At 43.3% G+C, this 20,892-nt stretch overlaps 2 long non-coding RNA genes across 10 annotated transcripts in view; one reads left to right on the plus strand and one right to left on the minus strand.

Annotated features, from left to right (window-relative positions):
- Positions 1–31: 31 nt before the first annotated feature.
- The window catches only part of LOC310882228, a 34,414-nt gene continuing 13,553 nt past the window's right edge, over positions 32–20,892 (plus strand). For 2 of the 7 annotated variants that reach the window (XR_014572850.1, XR_014572851.1), the window contains exons 1-9: positions 70–414; positions 6,139–6,200; positions 6,325–6,429; positions 9,256–10,860; positions 12,667–12,816; positions 15,926–16,147; positions 17,132–17,246; positions 17,746–17,831; positions 19,550–19,660. This is a non-coding gene — a long non-coding RNA (uncharacterized lncRNA). Of the gene's footprint in view, positions 415–3,798; positions 3,933–6,138; positions 6,201–6,324; positions 6,430–9,255; positions 10,861–12,666; positions 12,817–15,925; positions 16,148–17,131; positions 17,247–17,745; positions 17,832–19,549; positions 19,661–20,892 lie in introns of those variants that run through there. The other 5 variants (XR_014572848.1, XR_014572849.1, XR_014572853.1 and 2 more) reach the window with 5 other exon arrangements.
- Positions 7,301–15,916, minus strand: LOC310882229. Of its 3 annotated transcripts, none has more exons than XR_014572855.1 (4): positions 14,958–15,916; positions 11,201–11,410; positions 9,284–9,439; positions 7,301–8,514 (listed from the first exon to the last, which is right to left on the minus strand). It is a non-coding gene; the product is annotated as an uncharacterized lncRNA (long non-coding RNA). The 3 variants fall into 3 exon arrangements; XR_014572856.1 differs by lacking the exon at positions 14,958–15,916 and adding an exon at positions 12,352–12,652; XR_014572857.1 differs by lacking the exon at positions 14,958–15,916 and having other exon boundaries at positions 11,201–12,100.

The raw sequence follows: 20,892 nt of genomic DNA on the forward strand, positions 1-20,892 counted from the left end.
GCCTAGACACACAAAGGGAGGGGGCGCATGCGCAGTGGGGTGGTAGCGCACCTTGGGGGGGGTCGGTGCCTGAGGTATTCTGAGGAGCGAAAGATCACTGAGTGAAATTATCATAGAATCACAGAATTATTAAGGTTGGAAAAGACTTTCAAGAGCACCTGGTCCAACCATCTCCCTACCGCCAATGTCACCCACTAACCGTGACCCCAAGCACCACGTCCAGCCTTTCCTTAAACACCCCCAGGGACAGTGACTCCACCACCTCCCTGGGCAACCCGTCCCAATGCCTGACTGCTCTTTCTGAGAAGAAATGTCTCCTCATTTCCAACCTGAACCTCCCCTGGCACAACCCGAGGCCGTTTTATGATTGACACTTTTCTGGACACTCAGCTATCCAGAATGCCAGCATCCCAGGTAGGTGGCCAGCATTAAAGTAGCACACATTCATGATCGCAACAAGCATTATTCTAATGGTCACTGCAACGGGACAAGCCAGCAAGGTGGAGATTTATGGGTGAAAATGCCTAAGTACTTTGGATGGTCCAATTCGTCTGAAATTATTGTTGGCTGATGCTTGCGCTCAGCGTGTGTCAGGGGAGTTCTGACACCTGGTCAAGCTAGCTATTTCATTAAACAAATAACCCCTCCCCTCCAGGTTTATAGGATTGGACTGGTTAGAAATGAAAACTCGTTTCTTATAAATTACTGAAGTGGGTCTGACAATGTTTTTTCTGATCTCTGAGGGAAATAAAGAGTTTGTAAGAAGGTGAATGCTAGCCAGCATGGCTTTATGGTGAATGAATTGAGTCACTCTCACGTCCTCTTCTGGCAGCGTAACTGGGGTTGCAGATAGGGATGAGGCAGTGCACGTCATATATCTTTTTTTTTTTTTTAAGTAGGACCTATGACACTGGCCTGCAGGATGTTCTAATAATAAACTGGAGAACCAGTTTAGGTGATACTCCTCTAAGGGAGTTGCAAAACTGGTTGAGGGAAAATGTACCTGATGCCAGTGCTTGTACGGGGAGCTACCCTGGGTCCATTACTCATCTGCAACGAAATAGGCGCTGTAATTGCTGTATTTGAAGATGGGATCGAGTCTGAGGTTGTATCAAACAACTAGAATGCAAGATGGGAAGTCTACAAAAAAAAAAGGGATGCAGTTATTAACAGGTGTGCTGCTGTGTACTTCAACATAACTTCACGGTTATGAGATGAGGAGAACTGGGCAGCTGGCTGTGCTGTAAGGAAGGATGGAGGGGCTGCTGTAGGTTGTGAGCTAAATAGGTATCCATTTCCTTCTGCTGGAGAAGGTTTGAACACCGTGCAGGTCCCTATAAGTATGAAAACTACCAGTAAGATGCACGCAGGAATCCATCCTGCTCTGCTGACCTGCGTTAGAAACGTGTGTCTAGCACTGGGCTCCACAGGAGAGGAAATTGGGATCACTTGGAGGAAAAAATGGCAATAATGATTGAGTTTTCAAACATATGACTTTTATAGAGCCTGTTCAGAGAACAGAAAACTGCGGAACAACGTGGTAAGTCTTCAAATAGATAAAAGGCTGTTGCCGTGAGGAAAGGAATGATTTGTTCTCTTATGTCCACTGGGGGTAGGGTGAGAAGCCATAAGCTAAAATAACAGCAAGGCAGATCTGGGTTACAGTGAAAAAATGTTTCGGTGATTCCTTTGAACTAGTCATGCGCTATGTTGGACTGCCTTGGCAAGATGTGGGCTCTTTTTAGAGGCTTTTAAGAACAGATCAGACAAATATGTGTCATAGCGGCTAAAGCCCAATATAAGATCTTGCACCGAGGAGGGAGGCTAGATTCGATGGTCCCCTAAGCTAGAGTTACTGTGGTTCTGTAACCCCAAGATACGTAACCATTGCAGCCCTTATTGGCTTAACAATAAACTAGATCAGCTGCACAGATTAAAGATACTCAACTAGGCCAAGTAAAATTACGAAACAGGAATGAAATTGTGTTTAAGCATGGTTTTATGTTTTGCACCAGATGGGGTGAAAGTATCTAAATGAGGAACTCTGCAGAGCTTTTAAGCATTAAAGGCTAAGGCCTTGTCTCCAGCGTAGCTTTCCAGGGAATGTTCCACCTTTGTTCCTGCTGTATTGCTGATGCAATTTAAGTGGTGGTAATTCAGAAAGGATGCCAATGTTTCTTGAGATTAAGGCCTCACAGGTTAGGCTGAACTGATCTTAGTAAAAATAGTTTAGATACAAGCTGACCTTAAGATATACCTGAAAAAAAATTGAACTGGAACATCCTTTGTGTTTCTTTGTTAATTTTTATGTTTTAAACAGCAAGTGCATGCAGTTGGTAGCAGTTAGTCAAAAAGAGGTCTTTTGCAAGTGGGCTGTTAGATACACGAACTGGTATTTGCAAATGAAAACACTTGCCTTGAGAGGCATTCTAGATGTGCATTATCCACCCCAGCAGTTTCCAACACAGAGTATCATATCATGCCTGGTGCTTAAAAGGAGGACAGAAGAAATGTCATTTTTCCTAAGTGCATTCCTTGCATCTCTAGAACTGCCATCTAGATGATAATAACTTAACAAAATTTAATTTTCATCAGTAATATTCTTGAATTGCCGAGATCATTTGTCTTAGATCAGATGAAGTCACTCATAATCTAAGTAACTGCAAATTCAGGATTTCTAAGCATGGAAAGTCAATGTATCCAATTGTCCTGCTGTTTTTGCTATTTAATACAACTGACAGCTGTTTTAACTTTGTGGAGTTTGTGCAGTGGTCATAATACGAAATGAGAAGGAGGACAGGCTGCTTCCACTGCTTGCAGCTTGATCAGCCTTTCACTGTGCAGTCTTCTTGCATGCTGGTTTTCTAGGCAATGTCAAGCTTGATGCTGACTGCTTTTTCCTCCCTGCCAGAGGAGATCTGCGGTGAAGCAGGTAGGAGCCTGTGTGCTCAGGCTGGCTGCCCCGAGGCTTGTGCTCTAAGTGACCACCTTTAGAGCAAAGTGTCAAGTGTGTGATGCTTGGCAGCACCTGCCCTGCTGTTAGCCTGCTGTACAAAGGTTATGTGCCTAAATGCATTTGTTCTAGCTGTCCAGGCAGGGCTTGGTGAATAATAGCAAGGTGATAGCGTTCACAGCACTGTGAACAACTTCATTTTCTTTTCCATACAATAAGCTTTATTAAGACCATTAATGAGACAAATTATTTGCAAAAGACATTCCAGATCACACCTTCTATCGTTGCCTTAAAATCCAAAAATCTGCATTACTACAGATACTTCTCAAGTAGTGATGATGTCTTCTGTTATTCAAGGTATACTTGAAGTCTCAGGTCTCACACAGGTAACATCTATCTGCAGGTTGTTGCACACTTTTTCAGTCTCTTCTAGTCCGATTCGTGTGTAGACTTCTTCATGATCTCACACCTGTTGCTGTAATCTCTAGCAGTTTTTCGATGGGTGGCCCTTGGCAAGGTGCACAGTACTCTGGAAGAAAAGAAACCGAAGATGTATTGCAGCAGCATCTTATTTACCTTTCAAAATGTTGCTAGAAAGAAAGTAAAATGCTATAGCGTTGTACTGGGCCTGGCCAGGATGGAGAATTTTCCTCACAGCAGCTCTCATGATGCTGTGTTTTAGATTTGTGACCAAAACAATGCTGATAACACACGAACATTTTAGCTGTTGCCGGATGGCGTTTGCACAGCATCGAGGCCTTCTGTGTTTCTCACTCTGTTCTCCTCCCAGTGAATAGACTGGGGATGTTCAAGAGGATGGGAGGGGACACAACCAGACAGATGACCTGAAGGTACCAAAGAGATGTGCCGTGCCGTATCATGTCGTGCTCAGCAATAAAAAGGGGGAGGAGTGGGTTTAGGAAAATTAGCCGCCTTTTGCTCAGGAACTTTCTGTGCCTTGGTCTGCCTGTGGGATGTGGTGAGTGAATGCTTTTGCATCACTTGTTTTGTTTTCTTTCTCTATTCTTCCACTTCTCGTTTGCTTATTAAACAAGCTTTATCTCGATCCACAGGTGTTCATGCTTTTGTTTTTCCTTTCCTCTTCCCCTGTCCCACTGGGAGAACGTGGGGTGGGAAGGAGTGTGAGCGACTCTGCGGTGCTTGGTTGCCTACCAGGGTTAACCCACAACAAGTGTGTAGGCACGTTCCCGTCGCCGTGTAAATAAATCCATTTGTTAAGCAACGATGTGCAACCCTTTGTTTTTTCCCCTGGAGGAAGGCGGAGAGGGAGTAGGAGTTAGGTGGTACTTGCTTCATGTGGTTTTGTCCCTTCCTTCCCTGCTAGACTGCTGGGGCATAGAGAAGTGTCCTGGAGAACCGTGACCCCCAGATGAGGGGGACTTTTTCCTAAGAGAGGTCCTTGCTATGCAATTTTGGTACCCTTGTGAAGATTTAGCTCTTAATGATCTTCTCTTTTGCAAGTAGTAGGATGCTGCTCATTTCCCCTTTCTGTTTTACTGTTAGTGAAAATACATCTGTACCAGTCATTTGCCATTTCAGAGCTTATTTCCATGCATAAAAAGTGACAGATTTTCAAAGTCTGTTTATAGGGAACTGCATGAATCAGTTTCAAGAACACACCTATGCTTTCTTCATCTCAGTTCCACGCCCTTTTCTGCTCTAATAAATTCATGACAGGTGGGTTCAAACATGAGCTCCAGCTCCGGTGCCTATTCCTGAACCACTGACATGGAGGACGAAGGTTTAGGCACTTGGATAATCTCCCCAGAAGCGAGCCCTTTGCTTGCTGAGGCACAATTCCTGGTGTGCAATCTTAGAGCTGACTCAGCCACCCCATCCCTCTCCTCTGTGTCATCCGATTTGTGTATGGTCTTCCTCTACGTGGACAGACTTTGGTTGGCCTCTTGTGCCTGTACCAGCGATGTGATTTAACGAGATAAATGTTTGCACAAGAAAAAGCTGTCTTGGAATACATCTGCTGTGTTCCTTCGGTGTGACAGCAGGGTGAAGAGTACAGTCGTGGCCCTGAAGAATGGTAGTTAATAGCTGTGATTTATATACACAAGTATGAACACAATTATTGGAGACTGTATTTGAGGTCAGGAAGTGGCTGCAAAGAAGGGAGGGGAGAGGAATTCTTTGTAAAGAATGCTGCGTGGTTTGGGTGACTGTCCTAACAGGAGCGTTTGAGGCTACAACGGCCCTTACGTCTATAGGGAAGCCATCAAAATGGACTGAACGTCTGCTTCCTGCAGTGGGTGCTCTGGAGAGAAAGTGCCCATGGGGCATGAGATGTGATTGTGTGATGAAGCAGCGAGCTAGAGCAGGGGGTAAATCCAACTGTCTCAGTTTGACTCTCGAAGTTTTCAGTTCTGCAGCTCCTCCAGCTATTCCTGCGTGTGCTAGTTGGTTTTGTTGCCATGTTTTTGTGGAAGGTCAACTCGTTTAGGGGCCTCTTGTGGAGAATTTTCAGTCTCCACATGGTGTTTCTATTCAGAGGAGTCTAACGCTATATCCAGTTCTTTGATCTGAAAAGGAGCAGTAGGATAAATAATCACAGAAGGGACCTGAAGTGTTGATATGGAGTTATGAGAATCAGAAAATGCAATAGGAAGATGGTGTCTGCCCCAGCAGTTTGGAGGTGCTCACGCTCTAGGATTTTGTTGCAGTTCAAAAATAAACAGCAAGTCCTACCACTGTGGACAGTACCCCTTGCAAATCCTCCTTCGTGGCTGCAGGTCAGCTGCTGATACCAGTAGCTCGTTCCTGCTGTATCCCAACGCCGTAGAGCTCGTGATTGATGAGTTCTGCACAGGGTGTAAAGTGCTGAAGTTCTCTTGCGCTCCGGTGGACTGAGAGTGTCCTACATGCATCTTTTCTGCCTACTTTGGTTTTCCTTTTCCCATTTTCCTTTGGGACGTGTTGATTGTTAAATGGAAACATTCCTTTTCAGATATTTGTGCTGAATGTGGAAGCTGAGGTGCAGGAAAGAGCTTCACAGTTGCTCAGCTGGAATGAGCTGTCTAATATATTTGTACATGTTTTTCTTAGCCTGGAGTTTTGTGATGGTTTGCTTTTCTTCCTTTCAGGCCTAACTGCTCAGCCTATTCAGTCTTGAATTACAGATCTTTTATTGTGATTTAATAGTTCTTAATTTCTTTCAGGTACATACTGTGGTCCTGCTCCTGACACGGCTCTTTTGCCATAGGGGAAGCCCACGAGGAAGGTATGGAACAGATTGACAGCACAGCTATTTATACAGAGCATTGAAAGCTAGGATATGTAGACCCGATACCTGTATGTTGCCTTCTGAGAAACTTCGGCTCATCTTTAACTTTTCTGTGTCATAGGCTGCCTTTCTGAAGACTGGATCCATTGAACTCAAGGGAAGTAATCCCAGCTGACTTGGACGACTCTAAACCAGGTGACAGCATGCTCACTGGACCTAGTCAAAGGTATTATCCCTGTCTACTAAGTCAATAGCTTTGGTTCTAATAATACTTCAAGCTTTGATTTCTACCCTTCAGTGGAAAGAAGGTGGCTTAAAGTTGCTATAGATGGAAAGTAAAGATATTGTCTGAATGTGCTTAAAGCAGAAAGGCAGGAGGCTCATCCTCGTTCTGGGAGGAAACTGTGCATTAAATCCATAGCTAGTTATGATATTTTTGAAGTGCCAGCTGTCAGTACAGTGCCAACAGAGCAATCTGCTCAGTGCTGGCAAGTTTTCTCCCCTCTGTGCCAGTTATGAATGCCATTGACTAGCTAGAAAGGGAAGCCTGCCTACTCTTGTGTTGGAGGCCTGAGAGGTGTGATGAGTGGAGTTGTGCAATGAGTGAAAGAGGGGATAACGAGAGAGGAAATGGAGGAATTCCTCAGGGTGCCATCTGTGATGTAGATTACGAGAGAGGCACAGAGGAAGTAGATTTCTTTTGTGGATTAATTTTGCCAAACTGCAATCAGTGAGCTAACAAGCATTCTGCTTTTTAGGATCATAGAGAGCAATGCAACAGCTAACATGTATTATCAGCAGTGTGCTTACAAATAAGCACTGGAGAAAAATAATGGAATGTATACTTTAAGGTTTCTAGCTACCAACATAAAGGGCAGAAGGGTGGGGAGGTGACTTGCATCAGGCACAGCTTTCTTTGCTTTCTCATCAGCTTTTCAGTGCTTGCTGATGACTTCCTCATGCTCATTAATAGTGTGCTGAAGGTCAGATTCTAGCTTTCGTTTAATAGCAAGCAGGCTATTTCTAGAGGGCAGGAAGAAGTCCTGGAGACCCAGAATATGTTAACTGCTCAGCTCCCAAAGTGGTTTGTGGATAAGTTTTCTGCAGTTTGTTTTTCTCTAAACTTTTGCACTGTTAAGCCAAGTGGGATTCACCCCCTACTGTATCTGCATTATGGAACATTAGGACCTGCATATTTATTGTCATGTTAAATGAAAGCTAAAATAATGATGCACCTTTGAGGCAGAGATAGACTCTGGTGTTTATGAAGTCCTTGAGCCTGAGTCTGTTTTACTGGATATTTGTGTGTATGGATTTGATTATATATACCAATATTATTTATTTCAAAGTGAAGCTGCAGTAGCAGCAGCTGGCTTTAGACCTGACTGAAACTGTGTTTGATTGCAATCTCAACAAACGAATGTAGTTTCTGCTCCAGAATTTATGATCTGTATGTCTTTTTATTTCATGGAAAATATGAGCTCTACAGCTAGTTTAGTGCTTACTGTTTACTGATATGAATCACTGGAGGACTGTTGTTGCTGTAAAAATAATAATAAAAAAAAAATGAGCCCCACTCTAAGGAAGGAGGACTACAAGGGCTTTAATAGAACAACTGCATTCTAGCAACACACACGGCTCTCTAGCAAAACAACATCAAGTAAATGTGCCATTGTGTTCCAGAACGCTGCACAGGTTCTGAGCTCTATAGGTTCCATATAACAAAACTTCTAAACTCCAAATTTAGTATGGAGATAGCAGTTCACTTGCTAAAAATGTATCCTTTCATCATCAGTCATTTTTAAGTAAATGAATTGATTGCATTGCTAATCTGTTCGAATAAAAATTGCATTTTTGACTCAATTTTTATAACTGATGTCCCATAATTGCAGCTGAGAAATACTTTTCATGGTATCAGTCCATTCCAGAAGTTATACTTTCTTCTTTGCAAATGTTAGCAATGTTTCCTTTATGGAAAAGAACTGCAGGCTGTAATGGTGAATGTTAAAGTGGCTTCTAAAACCTATGCACAGAAAAAAGATAGCAGGTATGTCATTTCATACCGCAATCTGTAAAATTTCACTAAAATGGATCTTGCTGTGGGCTACGTTCCATAGAAGAAATCCCAGCACCATGGAAACAACGAGCAAAACTGTAGTTTCATTGGAGGCAGAATCTTACATTGTCCTTTTTAAGGTAGGGTTTTCAACCGTGCTGCCCTCCTGGCTGGTCCGTACTGCTTCCAGCTCTGGCTGTATCCATTTGCTCATCTGCTTTTATCCATATCCTCATCCATTTGCTTCCAAAGGTCCTGAAAGCAGATAAAAAATTAATGTAAATAATGGAGAGGAAGCTGAAAGATGTAGGAGGTCTTCCTGCAAAGCTCTTCCTTAAGGTGATGCCAGATTTAAAAAAAAAAAAAAAAAAAAAAGTGCTTGATCCTAGTATTGTATATGCCTGTCATATGACTGTAGCCACACTGACTTTAAAAGAAGTATTTCTGACTGAGACTGGTGTCACTGAGGACGGGTTAGGTTTGGGTGTGTATATGCGTAGTGTAAGTAGAGGGAGAAAGAAAGAATCTTTGTTACTTTTTAAGTTACTAAAACTGGATTTTTGGCAGCAATTATATTACTTTATTCCAGCAAAGAGTCTAGCTTTTTGTTACTAGTTTACTGGGGTTTATTTTTGAAATGAAGAGCCAAAGGAAGCTCCTTAGTTTTACTTCTTGGTTTGTTTCCAGTCTGTTACATGGCTACACCATTCAAACAACAAGTGCAGTGGATCCATTTCTCCTAACAGCACAACTTTTCTTGCTTTAATTACATACAGATAGACCTTTGGGTTTCTAGCTTGGCAAAAGCTGACAGTAATGCTTATCCTGTGTAAGGTTTGTCGGAACTCCTGCACGTTGAAGTGGTATGACTGGGAGAACCAGGGCTTTGGAACAAATTGAGATTTTATATTCAAGATGTCTGTCTAAACAAGAGTACAAAACCTACTGCTTTGTTGCTTAAGCTATAAAATAAAACTGGCGTGCTTTCCCATTCAGGTACCTGCTCGCACCCTCTCCAGTTTACCTTGAGATGCTGTTGCAGTTTATTCAGTGTCTTGACGAGCTCACTGTTATTCCTGTTGGCACGATCCACTTGGATTTCCATTTTGTTCTGGTCAGTTTCCATCTCCTTGAGCCTAAGTGCTTCAGCATGCCCTGTCACTTCAGTCTCCAGACTCACCTGCAGAGACGGGATTGCATACTGGTGATTTTCTGCGGAGTCCAGTGAAGCATATGGTGCAACATTCTGTTATGTTGAGTCTAATCCAGCCTTAGTATCACGTTATTGCCCACCGACTAACAAAAACACAGTAGCTTTCCAAACCTGTTCATAACTGTGGTACCAGAATTTTGAACCAAGCCATTTATGAACGCATTTTAAATAGAAGATCGTGACAGCTTTCAAATGGCAGCTTTAACCTGAAGCAGTTCAAGCTGAATGCAAATCAGTTTACTTTATTCAGCCTGTAAGGAAATATGCAACAGAAGGATGAATAAATGCCCTTTGTAGGGTTATACACACACCACCTTCTGGTGGAAGGTGGGCAGTAGGCATTGGACCTGCCTGCAGCTCTCACATCTGTACCACAGGGAAGACTCTGCCTCCTCCAGTGCCACCTGCAGTTCATCCTTCTCAGTCTCCAGTCTGTTGTCTTTTGCAGCTCATGAATGCTGTTCCCTCCCTTTCCCAGCTGATTGATTAGAACCTTAATTTCCTCTAGGGAAGAAAACAGATATTTCATATGATAGGTTTATTTCAGGACCGTGAACTTTACCAAGTGCACCAGACAGATTCTTTGAATGGAAATGGCATGAAATGGTTCCAGTCACTTTACATTAGCTGCCCTTTTTTTCATTGCTAAATATTATCCTGGATTTCTGAATGAGCCACACTAGCTGCATGTGTTTGTGGAGGCGGAAGAATGAAGCCCATTAAATCACGAGAAATTTCTTCCAGTTTTTAACCCAGCCTTCCCCTCTCCCCCTTTCGGATGGTTGCTCATACAAAATGGAAATGGGACTCCGCATCATCTCTGTACAGCAGAGTGCGGCTCTCTGCCAGGTGATGTAGGACAGAGCAAAGGGTTGGGGGAGATAGCCCAGAAAGCACTGGGTCTGTGCCAGAGAGTCCATCGCTGTTTTCTGGTGGCTGCAAGGGCAGCAGATTGTAGCATCTTCTAAATATTTACGGTGTCATCTTTCAGCCCCCTGTAGGAGATCAATTTTTGTAATTTACAGAAGTTAAAAGAAAAAAGGCAGCTGCCCTCCCTGTACAGTAAGTGGGGGAGAAGTGATGCCAAGAGGGAGACTCTGTGCAGGAGTTTAACTGACTTCCTTTGAACTGATTTCTGGAGACGCCTAATTCTCCTCACTGAGGTTAAAGGGAGCTTCATCTTCTTAGAGTAAAGGTGGTGATTGTAAATAGTCCTTTAAGTGAATTGCTCAGAATTAGGGAGAATGCTGGTAGCTGGGTTGGGACTGCAGCTTCTTTCGGATTTAAGTCTAACGATGTAACCTGTTTATTATCACCTTACGTAGCGCTCTAGTGATGATACATGGCCCAGCTTGGAGTGATGAGAGTGATGACCTCCTAGTATAACAGTGAGTACAATCAAGCTGCTATCGTGATCGTGCTTTGGGGGTTCAGAAAGGATCTTTCCAAATGTTATCCCAAGAGTCAGTTCCTGGAGGCAGTACACAGGCAACTGTTAGTATCTTGGGTGAACTGGGTGGCGGGGTGAATGCAGACCCAGTCCCAAGAGCAGAATCTAACCTGTGACTTCAGCGCTTCTAATGTATGTTCCCAGAGCATGAAAGCACTGCTAGAAATAAGAAAACTGGAATTGGTGCTAGAAGATACCACAGGAGATTAAGGAATAGCTAAGTAGGAATCAAATGGCCAATGATTTACAAAGGTTTTTAATGTCAAGCCAGTACTTACCATGAAGGGCCATGTTCTTTCTTCACAGATTCCAGATGCTCCAAGGGTTTTTCACAGACACTCTTAAGCTCAGAATTTCCAGTCAATGTACATTCCTTCTGCGAAATATTCACTTCCACCTGCAGCTCTTCATATTTTTTGTTGCCATTCTGCCAGCATCTTATCAAAGGCTCTCTGCTTCTTGTCCTCAGCAGCACAAGCGGCGTTGGCCTGGAAAGATAAAGCCAAGCATTCACTGGACACAAGTTTTCTTTACACTTCACTTCTCTGCGTGTCCTGCCAGCTAGTCGCAGTTAAATTGGCAGCCGCTCTAATGACTGGCAGAGTTTCTCTTGGTCACTCTGAATGGGTGATTAAAATGTTTACAAGGCTTTCTTTCCTCACCATTAGGAATTTAACAAGATCACCCAGTTCCCATCAGTGTGATAGTCGTCCTTGCTCCTGTGGTTATAATGATGCTGCTGTGGAGCAAATGTTTCCCACTTCAGATATTCCTTGTGCAGATGTGCTGTTAGTAATTGCCTGGGTTGATTAGTGTGACTCTATTTCAAAGACGATTCAGTTACAAACAAGATGTTATTCAGGACTATTTTAGACCATGTTTAACTGCTTGTCATGAAGGGAAAGAATAAAGGTACATTTTTCTTTCCTAGGAGCTTTTAATCACAAATATTCTACATATCTTTATGATCTGCACATGCGTTCAGATACCATGGTGATAAGCACACCACAGGAACCAAAGAATAAAGGACTGCTTCATTAAAGAAAGTGATGGTGAAACAGATTTTCAGCCCAGTACTGTAATGCTGTATGTGGGATTGTCAGCTCTTGAGACCTGTTCTAAAGCCAACTGCAGTCATTGGCAGAAACCCAAGGACTTCAGTGGATTTGGAGCAGCCTTTGTGCCTATTTTAAGTAACATTTTTATTCAAATGTCCCACAGTTGCACTGCTATTCATGCTCTTACACTAGCACTAGCAAGAGGAGAAATACTAATTTAATGAAGGAGCATTCATTGCTGGTGTTTAAACTACATGTTGTTTAGATCTGCTTTGAGTGTGGTAGTTAATAACCAGTGGCCAACCCACTGGTACTGCAACACTGCAAAGTTCAAAGCAGGATATCATTATCCTTAAAAAGAAGATGAATACCTTGCCTTGCAGTTAGGGAGGGCTTTTGCTTCAGCTGCACTCTTGTTTCTGGAAGACAGTTAATGAGTTTACAAGAAGCATGCTGAGTGCTCCTAGGAATTTGCTGCGGCTCTCGTCTAGGTTTATTCATGAGGTGATAAATCTTAGCCTGGCTTCTCATGGCCATACAGATTACTGTGACAATTGATAGAGAGATCTTGAAATACTAGGAAATAAGGGATCAGTGAGTTAACAGAAAGACTCCAGCACCAGATCTTGCTCATCAGGCTTGTGCTGGATGCATTCTTGAATGGCTGGCTTTCTTGGCTTTTCCAGGTTGAGTGAGGTTCTCCGCTTCTGTCTGAAGCCTCTGCTTAGTTTTCTCTGGGCTGCCAACACAGGCTTGGACTGATTCAGCTGTCTGCTCTGCTTCCTGAAGCCTCACAGCCAACATTGTCCTGAGGGAAGGAGGGCAGAAATATCTTGGTGAGTAAGTAGCTCATGGAGTGAGGAGTAGTAGAAGTCAGAAGCTGTCACCTCCTTGGGCGCTATTGCTGTTTTCACCGGTAATCTTGGAAGCAATCTCAGAAAAGGAAATGAAAACTGCTACTGGGATGTGGCTGGAGCTTCCCTTCCATGGGTGGATGAGACAGATCAGGCTGCAGCTCAGCTCTTTGTTGCTGGTTTGTTACCTAGTGATAGACTCTTCCACTTTCCATTCAGATATCTCAAGGACTGGGATAGTGTCTAAGAGCAAAGCAGCTTCCCTCCCTGTGAATATCTGTGGAACTCTGTACTAAGGCAGAGATGTAGGAGCTTATTTTGTCTCAATTTGTTTCAGGCTCACAGTGAAGCCCCCCAGGTGTCTTAATAGCAACAGGAGCTAGGACTATGTGAAAGCATCTTTATGTTAGGTCTGTTAGAGAGACTGTTAGAAAGATTGGCTGAACTTCTAGCCTATAATACCAGATCTCGAAGTCCAGGTTGTAATGGATTTAATTTGCTTTGGTGCTTTCTTTATTGTTAGGAAATGCTAGTGGCTTTTGTAGGGCTGTTGGAGTAAAGAAAGGCTATTCAACTTCAATCGTTTATTGGAAAGGTTCGGCATTGGTTTTCTTTTGTTAGCATACAAGTGTTAGGTCTCAATAGTCCCTGCTTGTTATTGCAAGTATTTATTTTTTCTTTTCTCTTAGCCAGAGCATTGTACTTCCTTTCTCTCTTACCAAGTTGAGTTCTAACAGATCACGTCTATAAGCTGTGACTCAGCAGCTAAACTAAATAATAAACCACCTTAAGTCCTGTCCCATTCTTCCTGAAAGCTGAGTGCTCACCTTGTTTCTTCCAGCTCTTTGGCTCTTGTATTTAGCCTTCCAGATTGTGATTTCAGTATTGAGTTTAGAGACCAGGAACCACGGTTCACTTTGCCCTCCTCCTTCTCTTCCAAATGTGCTTTCATCAGGTCCAAGTCCTACTTGGAGTTGGCCAGGCTTACTGCAGCAGCCGTGCAGGATTTGAGATAGTGCAGCCATTCCTATGCATCTGTCTGGTTGGATTATGAATGCACTGACCTCACTGCCCTGAGCTGGAGTGTTACACTTGAACAACTCAGTTCTGGACCAGCTAGAAACATTTCAGGTTTCAAAATGTCTTCCTGGTCAGGAGCCAAGCGTCTGTTCTCCGTACCTGCTTTTCTTTTTTTTTTTTTTTTTTTTTTTTTTACTGTACTGCAGTGAATTGAATTGAGTTCATATAACTGAAAACAGAACTTGGCTTGTCATCATCACTGTTTTCTCTGCAAGTATTTCAAAAGAATTATGACAGTAAACCCATTTGGTGATTGTTCTGAACACAGAGAGAATTCTTGCCAAGCTTTTGATATGCAGGTGCAGCACTTGAATTATTCTTTGGAGATAAAGAAAAATTTCCAAGGCAGACATGTCAGGCAGAGACTTGAAATACTGATACATTTTGAGCCAAACACGCGTGACCTATGCAAATAAACTGCTGTACAATCCACTGAACAGACACTGGACCGAGAATCAAGAGGTGTGTGTTCTGCTCTTTGCTGCTGACTCACGGGAGGCTGTCTTATTTTCATATCCATACAAGGCTCATGCCCCCACACACCCCCACCAAGATTAGCTGGTGACAAGCCCAGAGATTAATTTGGATGAGAAAGTTTCCCTTTGCGAGAGCTGAAACAAAAGATTTGTTTCTCTGAGGTGGGGAGCGTGCAAAAGAGCAGGCACTGCACGTCCCACGGTATCAGCATCCTGTGCAGGCAGTTGGTGGTCCCCAGAACCTTTGACTTTTCATCCAGCTGTCCCTTGAAGTTACGTACTGTACCTGAGAGTTGAGAGGGATCTTCATGTGGACAGTCTGGTTAATCTAGGCCAGATCTTCCTTGTGTTCCTCGCTCATCTGGCTGTTTCCAGCTGAGGGAAAAGCTCATAGGGAAGCAGGAGAGGAATTAATTCAATCTGACTTGAGAGAAAGAAAAGCGAAGGTAGAAGGATTGGGCAGATTTGCTAAAGGAGGCAGAGCAGGGCTGCCAGAGTTACAAGAAATGCAGGGGTAGAGTAGGACCCAAGGGAAGTAACATTGCACAAAGCTGTCAAGGAATTTACCTTGGAGCCTGATGGCATTAATTTCAGCTTGGCTCTTCTCCGCCTCAGCCAGCCGGGCTTTGGCTTCAGACAGGTTATCTTCCAGCTTGTGAACATGAGTCTGAGTTCAGCTGTAGGAGAAGGCAGTCATATGATGCTGAGTAAGGCTTGAAGGGCCAAAATATCCTCCCTCCGTTGCAAGCTCAGTTTATTCCTGTTGGTTGTAATTATAAAGGGATGACTAATAGGCAGGGGGAGTGCAAATTGTCCTAATCTTTAGTGAGGGGGATGCCTGCTCCATCAGCCAGGGTGGGCAGTGCTCAGTGCTAGCCTGCAAACGGCTGCTTTCTGCTGGCAGCTTTCTCACCCTGCAGAGAGCTGGATTCTGCCTCGCACTGCTGGCTGCACTGGTGGTTGGAGAAACTCCTTCGTGTCCTCTCCCCCTGGATTTCTGCAGAGTGCTAGCACCGAGGACACTCATCTCTGCTTTCATGACCTCTTTGTCCGTCTCCAGCCTGGCCTTCACTCAGGGGTTTCTCCACAAGCTCTGCCATCCCAGCCACAGCATCCGTGTGCTTTCTGCACGGGGTAGAGGCTGTGGCCTCGCTCAGCAGGACTGCCTCCTCAGCTCAAGGAGCAACTTCAGCAGCCCAGCTTCCTGCTTGCAATTCTGTCAAAGCTGAGAAGGGGCCAAGTACGTGTTGTCAGCTGAGGTCTGGCAGCCCTAGAGCCTTAGTAAGGCTCTCGGGGATGCTTTGGAAGAAAGGCTTCTGGAAGCCTTTTATTTAGTTTTAATAGGCTCTTTATTTGGGACAAGTCCCATCTTTGGTATTACTCCATTAGCAGGTTAGTGAGTGGTATCTTCCAGAAAGATTAACCATTTCTAGGCCTTACTGCTAAAGCAGAGTTTTCTCCAGACTGTGGGTCATGTATTTCCCGTGCAAAACAATAGAAAATAGACCAAACAGTCCTGCCTTGTATTTTTACAGTGTGCTTCTGAATTGGGAACCTTCTAACAAATCTCGGATCACCTTCCCCTGCAAGATCGGGCCTGCTTATGAGCATGGAGAAACCGCTGAAGAAGTGTCGTCTTTAGAAAGTCCCAGTGACATGTCTGTGTCTGAGGAAAGCAAGATGCTCAGATGCTGGTGTATGGGAAGCCGTCTGACCTTGGGGCAGTTGTTGCAACACCAGCCTCTTCCAAGCAGTTGGTGAGATCATGGGGCAGATCCTTTCCTTGCTTCTCCACCTAGTGGAAAAGCGTGGAAGAAATTCTCTGCCAAAGAGCCTATGCGTACTTAGAAGCATACCCATTTTGGAAACTGTGGCAGTGTGAGGTATAATCAGAGGGGGGAACGGGAATTCTCAAGTGCAGGCCTCTGATGAACGTTGCTGCTTCTTCTGTCACCGGACAAGATCCTCTACCTCCGTTTTCCCGTCTGTGCAAGGTGTCTAACATCGCTGACCTATCTCCTGATATGGTTGAGAATTAATTAGCTAGCATTTCTAAAGTGAATTGGAATGGAAATGTTACTTATTATTGATGCTATCAATCTGTATTAGTCATTAGAATGTGTTCAGAGCATTATATTAAAATATAACCTTTTTGGGACTAAACTACCTTCAGGCTTTTCCATTGTTAATGAATCTGATTATATATTTAACATCCACATCCTGGCAATTTGCTGAAGATTTATTAGAGTAGATCCATCCACCACTATAAAACTGTAAAAGTAGGTGGAGTGAGTTGATGGCTGAAGCCCAGAGAAATGCCCATTTTCCCCAGCCTGCTGCACTCCTACTGGTGGGGCAGACCTCCGCAGAGCAGCTGCCTTCTTCAGAGGCTCCTGTGAAAGAAGTAGTGTTTGCAGTTTTTAACAGTAAGTTTGCATAGGCTGAAGCTGGAGTTCAATATTGCCCATCTTTCATGGGGAATTCTGTTTTTTAATTAGTAGTTTCGTGTCTTTAGGCCTTTTCAGAGATTTAATCACTTCCCTTTGGAATTTTTTCTTCCTTAGAAAGACGCTGCTACCTGTGTTCTTAACAGCACACTTAGTTTCCAGCTCTTCAATATATAGGACTGGAGAGCACACCACAAGCACAGCAGTGTCTACAAGCAAGAGATGCAAGAGAAATTTGTGCAAATGCAAACAAGAGTCTTAATTTCTTCACTCTCCTCTCTATATGCCTGGCAGGTCGACAGGATTTTTTTTTTCCTGGGAGAGATCTACAGCTGGGAATACTCAGCCAAGAAAATGGGAAAGGCCTGGCCATGTGTTCCAGGAGAGAACTGCTGTTATCTGCAGTATGGTTAGCTTCCTGTATTGTGTCGGGATTTCGCCATCAGGAGTATAATCAAGCTGATTTGGTGACTTGTGGGAAATAGAGGCTCGTTCATAGAAATTGCTGCAATGTAGGTTTGTGGGTCATTTTTTTTTTTGTTGCTGAGTTTTCGGTTGAGTATTTGGGCACTGAAATATACTGGATGAAAGAAATATTTGAATTCAGAATGTCAGCACTTTGCTTACTTTGGGCTGAGGTCCCCTTTTTGGTTTTATTTACCACTTTTTCTTCCATGGTGAGCAGAAGAGTGCTTTGCAGGAGCTGCTATGGAGAAGGGGAGGTCAAGATCTACCTAAGGAAAAATAAACAGTGTATCTCAGCTGGTTCTATTGCTTAAGGTTTTACTGGGTGATCGGCTCCATTTTAACAGGATAGGTTTAAAAGCACCCCAGAAAGTGGGATCATCTGTGTGCACCTCTGAAGGACAAACACCAGCACTTAATTTTTTTTTCTGTCCACACTTAAGCGTTCCAGCGATCTTGCTCTGAAGCACAAGTATCTTGTACTCCCTGTGGAGCTCTGTGTTAGGATTTATGTCAGCAAGTCTTGCTGGTATGTATTAATGATTTTACATGTTACAGTAGATATTTAGCTTTTTAACTAGGTAGATTAGTGGTTTGGATAATATGTAGTTGTAAATTTGTATTCTGGAAAGTTAATTTCTAAGGGGAGGCTTGTCAGAGAAGTACTGGCAGACCCATCACTAAAGTAATCAATAGTGACACTAAAATAAGTTTAATTTGTGACAATATTTTGCATTTCTAAAACAATTTTTATCTGAGGATCATAAGGCCTTACATAAACATGAATCAGTTAAGCCTCATAACTTCCTGGTGATTATACACATTTTATATGTGGGTGACTGTGGAAGATGAATTATGAATATCAGACAATGAGTCAGAGAAAAACTTAAGAACAAAATCCTGTATTTCTGATTTGGCTTGTCTGAACAACTGAACTGTATTTCTGCTTGTTGCTACATTAACACTGAAGAGATCAGGGTATGACCATGGATTTTCCTAGTGACTTTCTGGTCCAGCAACTTTACAGGTGTGGGGAAACACCAAGTCTACGGAGCACAGAGTTGGATGTGAAACTAACACTGTCCTGGTAATGGGCTGGAAAACAAACAAACAAACAAAATAGATTTACCTGAGGTGCTTCCTGAAAGCAGAACGAGCTTTGAACGTGCATTTTGAATAGGCCTTGAGGGACTTGGTCCAGCACTATTTTAGAAGAATCTAGCTCACTCTCAGCAATTCACAAAGCTCTTTCGGGCAGTGGCACAAATTGGCAACGCTTTGCTGTGCTGCCATGAGTTAATACCTAGAAAAACACAGTTGCCTTCCTGTTTGTGCAGCAAGCTGTGGTCTCTAAGCAAGCAGACAATGATTTTTTTCTTTTCCCTAGACGGGGAGAATGAGCGCTCCATTTTTCTTTACTCTCTCCCGGTTATTTCTGCCTGATGAACTTCCTCCAAAGCGCTCTCGTTCTTTTGGAGTTTAGTGACTGAGTCATTCTGAGCAGAGATCTGAAGCCAGAGTTCAAACTGTGGTCTAATGCCTGCAGGCAGGGAAGGGAACATCACACAGGTTTCATGGATCTCACAAACTATTTGCAGCATCAGGACAAAATGTCATTGGAAACTTGTATTTCTTTCTAAAGAATTTGAAATTCAGTTAATAAATTCTGAAACATATGAGACATCTGTGAGTTTAACATCCTGTGGATGTTAACACTGACTTCAGAAGAAGCAGCAGACAGCCACATGGTTGCTATAGTACAGATTTAAAACTTCTCCAGTTACATTAAATGAAAACCTATTCAGGTGCAGAAGAGGCAGAAGTATTCCCTAAGGCAAGGTGGAGAGCAGTTACTGGCTGTGGAGGAGGAGGGGCATTTTGTAAGCAGAGGCTTATCAGCACTGCCATGTAAAAGTGGGTGTAATTAGTAAAGAATGTAGAGGAGATGCTGCTGTCTTTATGTAGAGGGATCCCTAGAAATTACTATGAAATTACTACTACCGTGGTGGTAAAAATGTGAAGTGTAGAATTAAATCTGTCTCGAGACTGAGGTACCGGAAGACAGTATCAAAAATTGTGGGGAGATAGCTGAGTGAATCTGAGCATCCCAGAGGGTGTTCCCTCTGGTGGAGCTGTAATGGTTGTCAGGGTTCATTTCTTTGGACAATGAGAAAGGGGGGAAGAAAAAAAAATAATAGTAATAACAAACTGTCGTGCTTCATACATGCATTTCCTTCTTGGTTTTAGGCCAAGGTGGTCTCCAGCCCTTCAAAGTCACATTTCAAGTCACTGAGCTCATCTTCCAGCATCTGTGTGCTACTACTCCTGACAGCTCTGTCATAGCCGGGATTTGGCTCGGTAGGTCGGTCTTTTTTTTGTCATTTGTCAATTTTGTCATTTTTGTCATTTTTGTCATTTGGGGCAGGCACTCCTCAGCACCCAAGAAATTCTCTCATTCTTTATGAAGGGATGGGAATCCAGAATGCATCCCATGAAACATCTTGCTGTCTGTGGCAGGAGTTGCAGCAGCAAGCCTCTATTTGCAAGAAATGCAAGGTTTGCCTCGTTGGCAGAGTTTATTGAAGATTTCTTTAACATAACTAGTCATAAATGATCTGAATCTCCGTGAGTCAGACCACACAGTCTCTTAATGTTTAGGCAATAAAAATGGGGTTTGTTCATTTGTATACAGACAGTTTCTTAAATAAGAGTTCATATTTTAAAACGATGACACCCTTATTTGCCATAGACCACGCTGAGCATCAGTGGTTGTCCAGGAAGAGAACTCAGGACTTGTGAAAACCATTCCTTTGCTTTATCCACGAGGCCTCCTGGTCTCCTCTGTATTCTAAGGACTTAACTGTATTTAAGATACAGACTGGGTGTCTGCAAACCTCACGCATCATTCCCACATGCTCTTTTTTTTCCATTCCGTATCCTGAAAATGAGCCTCTTACTGAGTCATTTGAGAAGCTGATTCCGTGCCTAACTGAATTCTAAGCCTTTAACCATCCCCTATTGATAACTCTCAGCCTGCAGCTGGATGGTGAGGTCAGTCTCCTGGGTGAGAGTGGCTGTCTTCTCTGTTCCTTGACACATTCTTTGCATTTCTGCATCTTTCGTATGGTGCTTCTCAGCTCCTCTTCCTTCAGTTACATTTCCTTGTCCTGCTGGGCCCCATCCAGCAAAAGTTCCACCTGGAAGTAAGGGGTTCAAGGGATGAGGTTCCCAAAACAAACTTTTTCCATTGTGATGGTCCCCAAAAGCTTGAGTATCTTGTTCAACACTTTCTTTCTTCTCAGCAGGAAATCATCTGAGTTATCCAGCCTGGATTTAAGTGAAGAGAATCTGGGCTGGAACTGCCCTTTTATGCTGACAATGTGGTCCCGCTTAAGAGAAGTGAACCAAGCAGCTTTGTTTCAGCTGTTAAATGTTAATGAATAGTGAAAGCTTGTATTCCCATGCTCAGAACCTCTCCACCTCTCTGTGCTGTTTTTAGAACTGGGAAGTCCAGGTCTTGAATTTCTAAGGTGTTCTCTTTCCAGTCCCTGGAGTTAGCAGCTAAGACTCAGCTTTCAGGGCTTTCTCCA

The sequence above is a fragment of the Anser anser genome (genome assembly GCF_964211835.1).
Source record: "Anser anser genome assembly, chromosome: 15".
NCBI classification, from domain to species: Eukaryota; Metazoa; Chordata; class Aves; order Anseriformes; family Anatidae; genus Anser; species Anser anser.